Raw genomic sequence first — 15,887 nt, forward strand, 5'->3', positions numbered from 1 at the left:
CCCTATGCCCCCACTCTGACTGTGGGACACAGTGATGCTCTGAGTCTCCTAGAATTAGTGTCAGTTCAGAGCCAGTGTCCAGTAATCCCTGAAAAATCTGATTATTTCCTTTTCCCCAATGAACAGTCACTCTTGTAAAAGGCCTCAGATCCCTTTGGGGAAGGCTGGGAGAAAGATTGACACTAAAAATGTAGTGGGGTCCTTCATCAAGGAGACCTGGCCTCCCCTTCATTCAAGGCATTGTGGTCTGTAAACTGATTCAAGTCTGGGAATTGATTCAGGGGCTGTGACTCTGTTTTCTGGTGATTCAATCTGGACTGCTGTTCATGTGACTCAGAATTCTTCTGTCCATACAGATCAAGTAAATATTTAGTAGGTTTCCCAGGTATTTCACTCAGCATGCCTAAGTAGCCAATGCCATAATTCCACACAAATCAGAGTATTCTGATTATTGTTTTGACTCTGCTGTCCATTATGGTAACTGCACCCACCTTGTCTTTGTCGATTAACTGTTGCCACTTGTCCCCTACTACCAAAGGGTCCAATCAGCCCCATCACAGTTAAGTGTCTTAGTTCAATTAGGGTAGTTCCCACTGTCAAATCTGACTTACATAAAATAGCCACCACAGCAGTCTTCAAAGATACTGGGGCTCCCTTCACAAATTTGTTCCTCACCTTAATGGTAAAAGGGGTGTCCTCTGGGCTCTCCATTTCTAGGTCTAGAGTTCTAATCTGATAAATCCATTCTCACAGGCCAATTTCCCTAAGCCTCTGGATACCTACTTCTACATTATACCAAGGCAGGTCTAGTACTTCAACTTGACTTAAGGTAGGCCACTGCATAATCCATGCTTCAGTAAGCCAACCAGATAAACTATTAGATCCTTTCCTAACCTCTGGAGCTGAAACATTGAATGAAGAATCCATACTTAGTGGGCCTAAATCAATAAACTCAGACTGATCCAATGTTACATTCCTTGCACCATTATCCCACACCCTTAGTAGCCATTCCCAAACATATTCTCCAGGTTTCTTCCTGCACATGTTAGCAAAATGAAGTAGGTCTTTTTGGGTGTAGTGTACCACTTCCTCAGTCACACTTTGTATTTCAACTTTTGGGGCTCACTCGGACTTAAGTTTAGTTATAGGTCTAGCAGCAACAATGGGTGGTTGGGGCAGTTCCTGAGAGCATTCAGAAATGTCTTCCATGGCCTCTGCCTCAGGCAATGACCTAGCAGGAACAGCTGGGTTGATCCCATCAAATGGAGGTGGAAGGGATAATGGTTTTATAATAATTCCTTCAGATGGGAGAGATGGTGCTATTGGCAGGAGGGATTCAACAGAATTTACAGGCTCCATATCCTCATCTTCCTGATTGTCTGCCCATATGTCCCCATTCCAGTTTTCAGGATCCTATTTTTTTCCCAATCAGTGCCCTCACTTTAACTTCAGACAGCATTCTGGGTTGGCAATTCAGTTGGTGATATAATTCAGCCACCCTTACAATAAGACTCTGGGTTTGGTTTTCAGCAATATCGGCTTTGTTACTACGAGAAATAAGGCTTTCTTTCAGAGCACAACTGGAAACACTGAAGTCTTTTATGCAGTGCTTGAGCTGTAACTCAGCAGCCCTGAACTCATCTCGCTCTTTCACCACTTTGTTTAGTGTAAGTAGGACCTACCAGCCAGCTTCCTTATACTCCTCATGCTGACAAAATTGCATAAAAGTATCAAACATGAGATCACCCAGAGCCTCACTTCTCAAAAATACTTGATCTACTCGTGGTGCTATTTTGTGTATTAATGTTGCCACCTCATGCCATGGATTAGCAGAGCCCTCTTTACCTCTTTACTAATGGAGGCAGAGCCATCAGTGCCTTTATGATTAATCAAATTGGAGAACCAAAACAGAATTGATGAGAACCAATTTAGGAAACTCATCCTTATGATTTTGTCTCTCTAGAACCACTCTCAGTACCAAATGTGTTAGGCTGGCTTCTCCAGAGAAGCAAAACCAGTAAAGCGTATATATATATATATATATATATATATATATATAGTTGTTGTTGTTACATGCCGTCAAGTCGGCCCTGAGCCATAGCAACCCGTCCTTGGGTTTCCGAGGGGTATCACTACGGAAGTAGATTGCCCAACCTTCCTTCCGAGGAGTGGCTGATGGGTTTGAACCACCAGCCTTCTGGTTAGCAGTCAAGTGCCTTTGGCACTACGCTACCAGATCTCCTATAGAGAGAGAGAGAGAAAGAGAAATTTATCTTAGGAAAATGTCTCACATACTTATAGAAGCTGGCAAATCCCAAGTTCCTGGATTAAACGTCAAGCTGGAGGCTTTTCCTGACTCACGCAGCTGCAGGGGATGATGAGCTCAAGGTTGGCAGGCAGTATACTGGCTGTTGACTCTGACGGATGATGAGTCCAAGATCACCAGGCTGAATGGTGGACTGTTTGCTCACAGACAGTTGTAGGCAGCACAACAGGATCCAGATCCACAGAAGAGAGTCTCTTTTTCCCAGGATCTCCATATATGTATTGGAATCAGGCCACACCCCTAGGGAAACTCTCAACAAACTCGTTACTCAGAACATATACATCCAATCTCATCATGGGAATAACCACATCACAACTGTTTAAACCATTCAGAATCGTGGTCCAGCCAAGTTGACACACAACCCCAACTATCACAAATGGGACCCTAAACTGCCAGCATAAATGAGAAGTTTGAGGGGTAGGAAGATTAAATAAATGGAATTGAAACAACTAGCACAGAAATGACAAGGGTGACATAAGGCAAAGAATGAAAAAAATGTCACTGATCATTACATCTAGAAACTGTGGAATAGGAGATTTTGCTGTGTACATTTTCACCAAAAATAAAATTGAATTTTAAAAAGGGGAAAAAAGTTAAATAGAAGGCTGCAATGCAAAGGTCCATAAAGGTAGTGAGGCAGCCATCCAGTCCTCTGAGGAAGGTTTCAAATGGAGGCAACAGCATGTGCAAAGGTCCTGGGGTGGGATAAACTAATGGGAGGACCATGAAGGAGGACAGAGTAACTGGAGATGGGAGGTCTTAGGAGACGAGATTATCTTCTAGTTTTCTTTTTTTACATTTAAATCTCTGAACCATCCCCTGTCAGAACTGTTACTCCATCTATTACCCGACCAAGAAACTCAAGGGCTTTGCCTTTGTCACCTTTCATGGTCCCCAAACACACAGTGAAGGCCTATGCCAGGTAGAGAGGCAGGTGTTCCAGGGCACGATTCTCCACAAGTTACCATCCACCATCAAGAAGGAAGCCGGGGGGGGGGGGGCGCCTCAGGATCATCGTCATGCAAGAAGAAGAAGCAGGTCAATGACAAAGCCAACAACTCTAGCTCCCACGACGGCAACATGCTGTCCATGGGATCCAACGCAGTGGCTAAACCAGCGCCTAGAAGTACAACGCCACCAAGAGCCATGTGTTTGACCATGAAACCAAGCGCAGCACCGGCATACACATGGTCTTAGGGGACCAGCTTGTCCAAGAAGTGTGGCACTTCTTCGTTGACAGCAGGTTCTTACTGGGCTCCTTCAGTCAAGCAGCAGCAGAATGAAGTAAGACTGTGATGCTGGTGAGGAATCTCCTGGCAAGTACCCTAGCAGGTGAGTTGCTGGAGGTGTTGGGCGTCTTCAGTAGCCTGGGCTGCAAGCCGCTGCTGGAAGGCGGCATCACTGCCATCGTGGAGTTCCCGGAGCCCTCGGAGGCCCACGTGGCCTTCCAACACCTGTCTGTCCCAGGTTTCACCACTTCTCCCCACAAGAGAGAACACAAGAAGGTGCCAGCGGATATGGAAAAGGAGGAGCCTAAAACCAGCAAGAACTGAGTCTGAGCTTAGGATGTCAGGGGACAAAGCAGGAGATGCCAGGAAGGAGGGTGAGGGGCTGCACAGAATTTTCTATCACGTGTTTGGCTTGAGGTTCTTCATTCTGTAGTGTAGTGTTTCTTCTTCAGGTAGAGTAGTGTGTCTCAGATGTTTGGATTTTATGTTGTTGTTGTTGTTATGTGCTGTCAAGTCGGACCCGACTCATAGCGACCCCTCTTTGGGTTTCCGAGGCGGTATCACTACAGAAGTAGATTGCCCAACCTGCCTTCCAAGGAGTGGCTGGTGGGTATGAACCGCCAGCCTTCTGGTTAGCAGTCAAGTGCCTTAGGCATTATGCTACCAGAGCTCCTGGATTTTATAGGCATGTAAATTTTTCAAAAATAAAGCATGAAAATTATGGTTGCAACATAAGATAGACTTTTAAGTTTGTCAATTAAAGGTATTAATAAAAACAAAACTACAATCTATTGATAGGGGTTCAGACCACAGCAAGTAAAAAATACTTTTTATTTCATACCCTTACCAGAATGCTTTGTGATTAAGGGTGGCATTTTCAGTGTCCTTGGCGTGGCACAGTGCCCTCTGGTGTCCAGTGACTGCAAAGACAGTAAGAAAAGGGAAGTGGGAGCTCCTAGGGCCAGGCAGAGCCGCCCCATCCTTTTGTTAATGTTTCACCGTTGGGGTGAGGGGAACACCACTGACATTTGGGCCTGGACATGTCTTTGTTTTGGATTGTTCTGCAAATTGCAGGACATTTAGCATATTGTCCCCCGCCCCACGCCCACTGAGTGTCCGGCAAAGCCATTGCCTCCTGCAGGCTCTCCCATTGAGAGCCTCTTTGTCATGGATAGTGACCATGTCTCGGAATGTAAGACTTTTCAGAAAGTTGCAAAGGGTCGTGGAGATCATTTTATCCAGACTTTTAAGATTTTGCTTAACTGGCTCGCTGCCGAGGCCCTTGCTGGAGGAGGTGGGTCGGAGCTCAGGTGTAGCCAAACGCGGCCACCGCTGCTAGTTATCAGGGCAAAATAGGCTGCAGTTTAGTGAAATAGGAAAGCTGCAAAAACACTGGAGTTCTCCAGTGGAAATAAAAAGAGGGAAAAAAGTCGCCACTACACCACGTCGGCCGGCGCCAGGGTGCGAGTCTGCGCTCTCCCGAGCTGCGGCGCTGGACCTCACAGAGCGCAACAAGCCGCGTTCCTGTTGTTTGTGTGTTTTTCAAAATACAGCAAAGGTTCAGGTGAACAATGCAGTCGCGCTGGATAATCCTTCTTCCTACAACCTGTTCCAGTTCGAGAACTTCGAGGGCATCGAGGACCTATCTGAATACCCGGAATTGAAAATTATCTTTGTGGGCACCACAGAAAGTGAAGAATATGATCCAGTTTAGACTCTGTTTTCGTGGGACCTGTTCCTGCAGGAAGGTATATGTTTGTATTTCAGATGGGACCAACAAAAATGATAATCCAGTAATCTCCTCATGGCAAAGAATCACTTAAACATGGCATCTCTAGAGCTGCTTACACACACACACACACACACACACATTTCCTAAACATACATTTAGAAACTTGGTCTCCCACCTTAGTGCTCTTGAGTAAAAAGCAAGAAGTAATGCAGTGTAGCCAAACAAAAGGTTACTAAAAAGGCGAAAACATTAATGAGAAGGTAACAGATGCAGGTAACAGCCTGGAATTCCAGCTCCACCATTCAGTAGCCATTATGTGACTTTAGACCAACTCCTCAACCTCCCTTAGTCACTCCAGTCATCTACAAAATGTGAATGATATACTTCCTTATAAGAATGTTGAGGAATAAAGCAGTTAGCACAATCAAAAAAAAAAAAAAAAGATATTGCATATCAGTAACTTCCCTCCCTTTGCCCCCATTTGAATTATCAGTTGTTTAGTTTATTAAGTAAGAATTACCAAAAGCAAGACAGACAGTAACTCCCCATCCCCATCTCCATTGTTCACATAAAAGAAAGGGTGTTTTATTTTTTAAAAAAAGCTAGGTGTCAAGGTGCAAACTTCTCGGACTGAAGAACCTCCTTTCCGTTGAAGAGACTTCTCTGTGTGGAGACTCCCCTCCTTGGGGCACATTTCTCATTTCGTGAAGATGGGTAAGGACAGGACCAACCCCATCAGTTCAAGGCATTTGAAGACTGCTGACCTGGAAGCCTTGGTCCAGTTGGGATGAGAACTTCATCAGTCTTTTTGCTCTTTGAGGATTCAAAAACAATCCTGAGTTATTGAGGTTAACCACTACTGGTATAAAACCCTTCAGAAGCCCCTCCGCCCTCCATCTGTGAGTTAGTTTAGTCTGCGGGTTGGACAAGAGTTCCCTTCATGCCCTGCGTCTGTTCCCATCAAAAATCATTCTCTTTACCTAGTCATGCTTTCTTCTTAACTTACCTCCACCCCAAAATTGGGATCCTCGTGCATTGCTGGTGTAGTGAACAAATGTAAGAATAAGATAAGAGTGTGCTGACATGAACAAGAAATATGAATTGTAGTGAACAGTTGTTTAGTATAGATAGTAAACAAGTGTGATGATAAGATAAGGGTGTGACAGAAGTAACCAAGGGTGTGGAGAAGCTAACAGAAGTAATCATAAAAGAACAAGCCTGGTATAGAAAGATAAGATGGGAAAATGCTGATTATGGAGCATATAAGGACCAGCAGGAAGGCAATTCATCTCTGGGAGTAATACCAGAGCCATTGCACGAGTGAGCCCGACTCCCTCAGTGGAGTGGCTAAGGCGAACCTCGTCCCCTGTCTCGAGTCTGGTGTCTCTGGGTCTGGTGGAGATGACTCCATTTTGAGGCAGGCAGTTTTGAGAGTGATTTCACTCTAAACCCACACATTTGTGGTGTGATACTCTATGTTCGGAGCACCCGAATTGTCGGTGAGGTTCAGGTTGTCAGTGGCCAACGTGGGTAGTGGGTAGTAGCAGGCACATTATGGGAATCTCCGGTGCAGGGTATCGATCAACAGTGGCAGCTCATCCTGAGTAACCACGCACCGGCCCCACTGCGTGTCTTCGGTCCAGATGGGTCTCGGGACAAAGCAGGGTGCGTGCGGCCCCAGAGCCCTCTCTTGCAATCTAAGACCATACACTCCCAGTGTGCACTACTCCTTCCTCTTCCTGTGGAGTCTAATAGAGCAAACACCAATACTGCACGACCAAGTTGAAGAAGGCATCACTACAGACCTCATCACAAGGCTGCAGACATTGGGATCGTCCACAAGCTCGTCCCTGACTGGTTCATAAGTACTACCTCTATTTATCTACTCTTGGCTTGCATAAGTCCTTCCTGTGTGGAGGCAGCCACCCTTGGCTTGTTGATATATTCTTATGTATTAATAAACCTGACATTGTGGAAAGACACAAATTTTGAGTGGAGTGATCATTCATCACCCCATGCTCAAAACAACTGGCATAGTCAACAAGAAAATTTATGAATAATTAAACCTTGTAATGGATTTCAACAAACCAAATATTCCATACTTTATCTTTTTCTGTCCTTCCTGAAGTGCTTGACATATGGTGGTAAGGAGATAAGAAGGATCCCCAGTAACAGGCTAGTGTTAGGTACAGTGTTACATCATATTTCTTCCTGCAGCTGGAAACCATATGCTTTAACATTTTGGATAGGAGAATATGGTAGCCAAGGAACTAGATTAGAAGAAAAGTACTTATATAAAATATTATATATAATTCGATATAAAATATCTTTATGGGAGCAGAAAGTACATAATCTAATAGTGTATAAGTCTAGAGTCCATTCCAAGGAAACAGACTCCAATAAGCAAAGCACTACTGAAAAGGAAGAACAAAGTAGGAGGTCTCACACTCCCAGATCTCAAAATCTACAATACAGTCATGGTTCTCAAAACAACCTGGTATTGGTACAACAACAGACACATAGACCAGTGAAATAGAATTGAAAACTCAGAAGTAGATCCATCAACCTATTGTCAGCTGATCTTTGACAAAGGACTGAAATCCATTAAATGGGGAAGAGATGGTCTTTAACAAATGGTGCTAGCAAAACTAGATATCCATTTGTAGAAAAATGAAACAAGATCCATACCTCATATCACACACAAAAAACTAATTCAGATGGATTGAAGACTTCAATGTGAAACCTAAAACAATAAAGTTCCTCAAGGAAAAAAAATGGGCAAATCTAGGGGCTCTAATATATGGCATAAATAGACTGTCATAACCCAAAATGCACAAACAGCAGAAGACAAACTAGATGAATAGGACCCTCTACAAATTAAAATTTTATGTGCTTCCAAAGACTTCTCCAAAAGAGAACCTATAGATTTGGGAAAAAATTATTTGGCAATGACATATCTGACAAGGGACTTATCTCTAAAATTTATAGAAAACACCAACACTTCCACAACAAAAAGACAAACAATCCAATTCAAAAATGGGCAGAAGACATGCAGAGACATTTCACCAAAGAGGATATTCAGGTGGCCAACAAACGCATGAAGAAATGTTCATGATCATTAGCCATTGTTGTTGTTACGTGCCATCGAGTTGGGCTCAACTCATAACGACGCCTCCTTGGGTTTCCGAGGCAGTATCACTACGGAAGTAGATTGCCCCATCTTCCTTCCGACATTAGCCACTAGAGAGATGCAAATCAAAACAACAATGGCCCCAGCACTAGTAGCAAAGTTCAACAAGACAGAAAACAACAAATGCTGGTGAGGATATGGAGAGATTGAGACTCTCATACACTGCTGGTGGGACTGTAAAATGATACCACCACAGTGGAAAGCAGTCAGTGATTCCCAAAAAAGTTAGAATTAGAAATACCATTTGGTCCAGCAATCCCATTACTAGGTATATATCCTAAAGAAGGTATAGCCCAAGATATCCTTCTCCAGGGACAACATGACCAAGCACGAGAGATGAAATCTGGCCACTATCACTTCCATATGTTGTACAGGGGTTAGGATTTACAAAATATTTTGAAGGGGCACAGTTCAATCCATAACAGTATCTAAAATGGCTGGTAGCCCTCTTGCTCTTGTTTTTCAATGTTTTCCTGTCTATTTGTGCTTATTCTCCAAATAAAGTGAACTTTATACTCAACTTGCCTGATTCCAAATAAAACAAAAATGGCAGCTGCAGTAAGTTTACAAACTAAGGAGACAAGATCTTCATAACCTTGAGCCTTACTTTACACTTTTCTCCTTATTACTCCTCTCTTGTTTTGCAGACCCTCCCTCCCCCAATTTTCCTCCTACATCCATGGCTGCTGTGGTGCAGTGAATGACCTGGTATGGCTCTTCTAGCCATGGTCTTTGTGATCCTCACCAGATGACTGAGTGGGACTATGCAAATGTGAGGTGCTTATGGCCTAACAAGGGGGTTGGATAGTCTGTTAATAATGGAAACAAGGTACCTGACACCCTGGTGTGGATGGAACCATGCAAATAAGGTGTATGGAACCCTAATGAGGATTGGTCAGTTTTGCCATCTCACTAGGCTTAAAATGAGGCATCCCAGAGGTGGAAAAGGGGGAATCTCACTACCATCAAGAATGGAAACCCAGAATTGAAGTGTATACTTCAGACCCAAGATCTCTTTGCTGACCTTCCTCAATCTAGGAAAGAGAGAGAGCTGCAGCACTTTGTTGAGTTGGCAAGAGACGGTGAGAAACTGCAGCAGCAGAAGCAGCAGAACCACGAGACCAGCACAACACAGAGTGATGGGCTTCTTGACCCACAGAGCAAGAAAACTGAGTGCTTTCAGGCAGGATGCTTGCTGATGGAGTGGGGTGACTCTAGGCACCCATTGGCAGAGCTAACTCTGTTAACACTTAGAAGAGCAGAGCAGAGGCCAGGCTGAAGGGCTGAAGGCCAGAGAGAGGTGTGTCTATGGGCATGGCTGAGGAGAGGCTCTCCTGATTGAAGAATTGTATCCTGAATGTTTCTAAACGTGAATTGTGATCTGTTACTTCCCTAATCAGCCTCATAACTATGAGTATTGTCTGAGAGTTCTACGTGGCCACTGCAATGAATTATTGAACCCAGCAGAGAAGTAGAGAGTACCATGTGAGGGACAGTAAAAGTCGGAATTGGTAAGACCTCTGCCTCAAATAAATCAGCCTTGGGCTGTTGATGCTAATGGTGATTCTCTCTTCCCCTCGTGAAGTTACAGGAGGTCAGATGACGCCTTCACCATGCCCTTTTGGCAATTGGTGTCAGGAGTGGGACTTGTTGCAGTGGCTCCAGATTCATGGAAGTATGGGACCTTGTAAGAGAGAAAGAAAGGGGAATAGGAAGTGAAACTTTTGATTCTTAGATGTTTATTTGTTATTACCTCTAATGATGGAAAGGAATGTAAGAGATGTTATGCTGCAGCTGAGGGGAGAAAAGCCTGGGGCAATAGGCCAATTAAAGGAGATGCTTGATAGTAGACCAGGGTCTACTGTTTCTACCCAGCCACATTGGAAGCAGGCCACACCCCTGAGAAAACTCCCTTTCAACTCACTAGCTGCTTAGATCTTATCAGGGCGGTGATTATGAGATACAGACACATGTAAGGAATGGAAGCTGCCCTGGCTATATTCTTTTGTAAAGTACTTAAATTACCCCTACTAGGAACCAGACAACTGGAAAAATTTGTGATTAGAAAAGTATGCAATCAACACACAATTTATTGCAGGTCCTAGGGTGTGGGGTCAACACAGGAGACACCATGATGGTGCCCATCTTTGATCTATAGATAAGCAGATGCTTGGATCAATCTGGAGGATGGAAACATCAGGAGCCAAGAATGCTGTGTGTGCGACCCGACAATTGTGTAGCTTCTGCATTCTATCCCTATAACCACTGTTAACAAACTGGAAGCAAGAGCTCAGATATTTTTTATTGGCTGAAGCTCACACTGTGCAGCATTTTCATTGAAGACCTGCTCTCAAAATCGGTATCTTTGAGCAATTTTTTCTCAGCAGAAGAGAAGAACCCCTTCAGGGTCCTTATGGAGTCCCCCATTCTGTGAAATCTGTGGGGCCCCAATAAATCAGCCAAGAGTGCTGAAAGCAGTGACATCCCTTGCTCAAAGAAAGGCACACCAGCTGTCACTCCACCCTCATGTAAGTAAGCTTCTCACTGCTCAGCCCATAAAGTTGGGTCAAGAGCGAGTCTTTAACTCTCTCTCTCTAACTTACCTCCCAGGATTCTTCTTCTCCAATGCCCCTTTCACTTCTAACTTCTTTATCTGTGTTTGTGTTTTTTGTTTGTTTTTGTTGGTGGTTGTGTAGCTTTGTCTTTGTGGTTAAGGTTGCTCATCCTGCATAGAGGCAGGTAAGTGAGGCAGTCTATGGTCTATGTGATTATTTCTGAGCCTGAAGTTGTCCATCCTGCATAGAGACAGGTGAGTAAGAGCAATTTCATAGTGGTAAAGCAACACCCAGAAGTTTGTTGGGCTCGGACATGGGCCAGGAGAAGCAGAAGAAGTGATGTGTGGCCAATCACCTTCTCCCTTCACAGCAGAAGTCCCAGGGAGAAGTCCCATAATGCCTAGGTAATAAGTGGTTCCCACTTTTGGCAAAGAAACTGTGTTTGGTGAATTAGAGTGTTTCAAGATTTTTCCTGCAGAGAAAATTCTATTTTCAAAAAGCTTTGGGTCACTATAAACCACAAGTTCTGTGCATGGGTTGACCAGTAAAAATCACTAGGGTGGTCACCAGTACTCGCTGAGAGTGTTAAAGACTGCTTTGCAAGGATAAGGTGGATGTGAGATAGGCCAGAGCACTAGGCTGCCTGCCACTGGCAAGCAAACTCTCATGCAACAAAGGTGCACATTGAGTTCCAACAGCACATTGTCCCCAAACCCCGCAGAATTCCCTGTTAGGTTTATGTGACCCAAAGAAAAGCTGGAAAATAGAATTCTGCTTTGAAACCTATCCCTCTATAACAGTTGCCACTCTGGCAGATCACATCTGTTGTTATTCTTTGTTTGTTAATCACACCTATTTCTCATGTCTATTTCCTACTTTGATTCCTGTACCCAGTGCCCAGGAAACTGTTGTTTCTATTCCTCTATTGTCCATTTTCTAGATCTTTGGACATTGCCTGGGTATTTATATCTTTTGTTATCTCCTTCAATATATCTTCCAGTGTCACCAGATCCAAGTACACACTGGGCTACAGTGCAGCCACACAGGGTCTTGGTGCAAGGGGAATATTCCTTTCATCTCCTCCGGAAGTGGAAGGAGCTTATCCAGATTACTCCATACCCACTGAGGGATCTTTCTGCAATTCATCTATTGAATATTATCTACCCTAGGGGATGGTGGGATCAGTTCTGTACCTCCTTTTCCCTTGACATATGGTCCCGAGGACTCCACCTCTCTTTTAAAGGAGCCCTGGAAGTAGGCCATAGACTTTATCTATTTTATAGGCATGGGAAACAACAATAATGTTCCCCAGTACATTCCTTTGGATTGTTTACTAGCAAAGTGGGAACCCTTTAAGCTAGAGGCTTAAAGAAAAATAAACTAATTAAATATTGTAATTGGGATCAGCCAATTTATGAATTAGGAAGTGGGGAGAAGTGGCCACCCTCAGGCTCCCTCTCCTTTAATACTATGCTACAATTAGATTTATTTTGTAAAAACAGAAGGAAAACAAGATGAAAATTTGTATGTGAGTGTCTTTATGGCTCTATATCAGGATCAAAAACTTAAGAAAAAGTGTCAGTTAAAAGATTCTGATGTCAGTTAAAGGATTCTGATAAATGCCTCTTTAAAGTTTTACTTAATAAAAAGGAAGAGGATACTCCTGATGTCCTAATTCTACCCTCTCAACCGCCCCAAGTGGTGGGCAGCATTGGATCCAGTGCAGCTTCTGAAATACCCCTCCTCCCTATGTCCCTTCCTCCATGAGCCACAGGTTAGGGATTAAGTTAACCCCATCAGCACCTGAGGATCAGGTTTCTACCTCGGGTGCAAAAAACCTTTGTTCCCTTAGGGAAGCTCCTGATGGAACTGACAGAATAATGAGAGTGCGCGTCCCTTTCTCCATGCAGAATATTTCCCAGAGTAACGATCAGCTGGGCCCAGGAAACGGTTGTTTCTGTTCCTTATAGTCCATTTTCTAGGCCCTTGGGCATTGCCTGGGTATTTATATCTTTTGTTATCTTCTCCAACATATCTTCCAGTGCCACCAGATCCAAGTACACACTGGGCTACAGTGCAGCTGCCACGGTCTTGGTGCAAGGGGAATATTCATTTCATCTCCTCCAGAAGTGGAAGGAGGTTATCCAGATTACCACCGCTCCATACCCACTTAGGGATCTTTTTTCACTTTGTAAAGACCCCCAGAAGTCTAGGGATGAGTTCATAAAGATCAGTCTGAACTTCTCCCTGACATGGGGAGATATGATTGTGATTTTAACTCGCTGCTACCAGGATAATGAGAAAACTCAGATTTTTGCCCATACATGAGAGGCTGCAGATGACCTATACAAAGCAAGTTAGACAACCCTTCCAGAGAAGTGGCAATTCCCACATCTCACCCTAATTGGGATCCCCCATTTCCCACACTGTAGGCACATGTTAACTTGCATTATACAGGGAATGACAAAAGGCATTAAGAAGGCAGTCAATTATAACAAAATCAAGAAGAATACTCAAAAGGAAGATGAAAACCCTGCCATTTTTATCAGTAGACTAACAGAGGGCTTTAAGAAATTTACTAATACTGATTGTGAGAGTGATGAAGGGACAATAGTCTTGGCTCATTCCTTCATCACCCAAGTAGCACCAGATATTAGATGAAAGCTCCCAGAGTTAGAGGCAGGACCTGAAACACCCTTGGTGAGATTAATGGAAGAGGCCACCAAGGTGTTCACTAATCAGGACCAGGAAGCTAAATCCAAAAAGGAGGAAGGGGAGAGATGTAAGGATCAGAAGATAGGCAAGCAAACCTATGTCCTAGTAAATCATCAAGCCAAAATTTTGGCAGCCTTTATTCAGATCCCCACCCAGAGAATCCAACCTCGAGAAAAGTTTTTGGGCCTGATACTTGGGCTCAGCAGAACACAATGTGCATGGTGCAGGGAGGAAGGCCATTGGAAGGCACAATGTCCATGCCGCCCTAGCAAAGGGAGACATGTACACTTGAAGCCATCACTGGCCCCTTTCTTTGCTGCCGAATTACAAACTTGCTATAGGTGCCCAGAAGATGAAAATGCCCTGGCAAATGTCAAGGTCACCATCTCATCTACTGATCCTTGGGTATCTCTGGAGATTGAAGGCAAGAGTATCTCCTTTTTGCTGGATGCAGGGGCAGCCTTCTCTGTTTTCCCATTCAAAGTTTGTCCCCTTCCATCCCTAAAAAACTCATTTGTTGGGATAGATGGAAAGCCTAAATCCCAACAGTTTACCAAACCTTTAAAGTGCTACCAGGGTGATTGGCAGGGGACACATGCATTCTTCTTTATCCCTCCTTGTCCTGGATAATTAGGGCAGGACTTCCTTAGCCAACTTCAGGCTAGAGTAGTGTGGGGAGCTCATACGGAACCCCACCCCCTTTTCTCGTTAGCACCTTTAGTTTTCAACAGTCATGGAATCCAAAGATTGCCTTTAGAGCAGGAGGTGGGATCCCAAATATGGGACACTAATTTCCCAGGACTCATCATCAGAGCAACTCCAGTTCAGGTCTAACTAAAACAAGGATCCCCATACTCCCAGAAAAGACAGTACCCATTGAAGCTAGAAGTCTTGAAAGGACTTAAGCCTGTAGTTGACAAGCATAGAAAACATGGTATTCTAACCGTTTGTGAGTCACCCTGTAACACTCTCATATTACCACTTAAGACGAGCGATGGAACCTATAGGTTTGGACAGTACTTGCAGGCAGTGAGTGAGCTTGTAGTTCCCATACACCCACTGGGACAAAACCCCTATACCTTATTCATGCAATTACCAGCAAATCCACCCCATTTTTCTGTCTTAAGATGCCTTCTTTTGCATACCCTTGCACCCGGACTCTCAATTTCTATTTGCTTTTGAATGGTGGGACCCAGTAACTGGAGAGTTGACTCAATTAAGTTGGACTTAACTCCCTCAAGGATTCAGAAACAGCCCCCATTACTTTGGTACTGCTTTGAGTCAGGACTTAATGGGAATTGCAGTTGGAAGCTAGCTCTCTTATTCAGTATGTAGATGACATTTTGATAGCTAGTCCTGATTATTAGGGTTCTCAGAAGGAACTATTGCCACCCTAAAATTCCTTGATATATATAAATCTTTAAAAGAGAAAGATAATCAATTTATAGATTAGAAAAGACATGCAAGAATGCATTCCATACAATAAAGAAAGCAATCCTAGTGACCCTGGCCCTAGGATTGCCAAATTTGGGGGAAAAAAAAAAAACTTTCAATTGAATGTATCAGAAAAGCAGGCATAGCCCTAGGAGTCCTGGGGCAAATGTTAGGCCCTGAATTCCAGCTGGTAGTCTACTTTTCAAAACAGTTGAATAATGTCACTAGGGTGACACTGGGGTGGCTGAGATGTCTAAGAGCTGTAGCAGCTACTGCTCTTATGGTAAATGAATTCTCTAAACTTACATTGGGACAACATACAGTGGTATATAGTCCTCATCAGGTCCAAACTGTTCTAGAAGCAAGGGGGGACAGATGTATGAGTGGGAGTCAGATAACTCAATACCAAGCCCTGCTATTAGATACCTCAGACATAACCATTAAGACTTATCAAACCTTAAATCCAGCTACCTCGATCCCTGTAGAACAAGGAGAAAAGATACAACATGAGTGCACTGAAATTATAAATGAGATATTTTCATCCAGGCCAGCCTCAGAAGATGCCCACTGTCTGACCTCAATGAGGAATGGTACACTGACAGGAGTAGTTTTATAGAAAATGGTATTAAAAAGGCAGGGTATGCAGTAGTTAATCAGGATGAAATTATTGAAGCTGCCCCCGTAAACCCTGGAACCTCACCACAGA

The sequence above is a fragment of the Orycteropus afer genome, unplaced genomic scaffold (assembly GCF_000298275.1).
Source record: "Orycteropus afer afer isolate SDZICR_OR568_19922 unplaced genomic scaffold, OryAfe1.0 scaffold00476, whole genome shotgun sequence".
NCBI classification, from domain to species: domain Eukaryota; kingdom Metazoa; phylum Chordata; class Mammalia; order Tubulidentata; family Orycteropodidae; genus Orycteropus; species Orycteropus afer.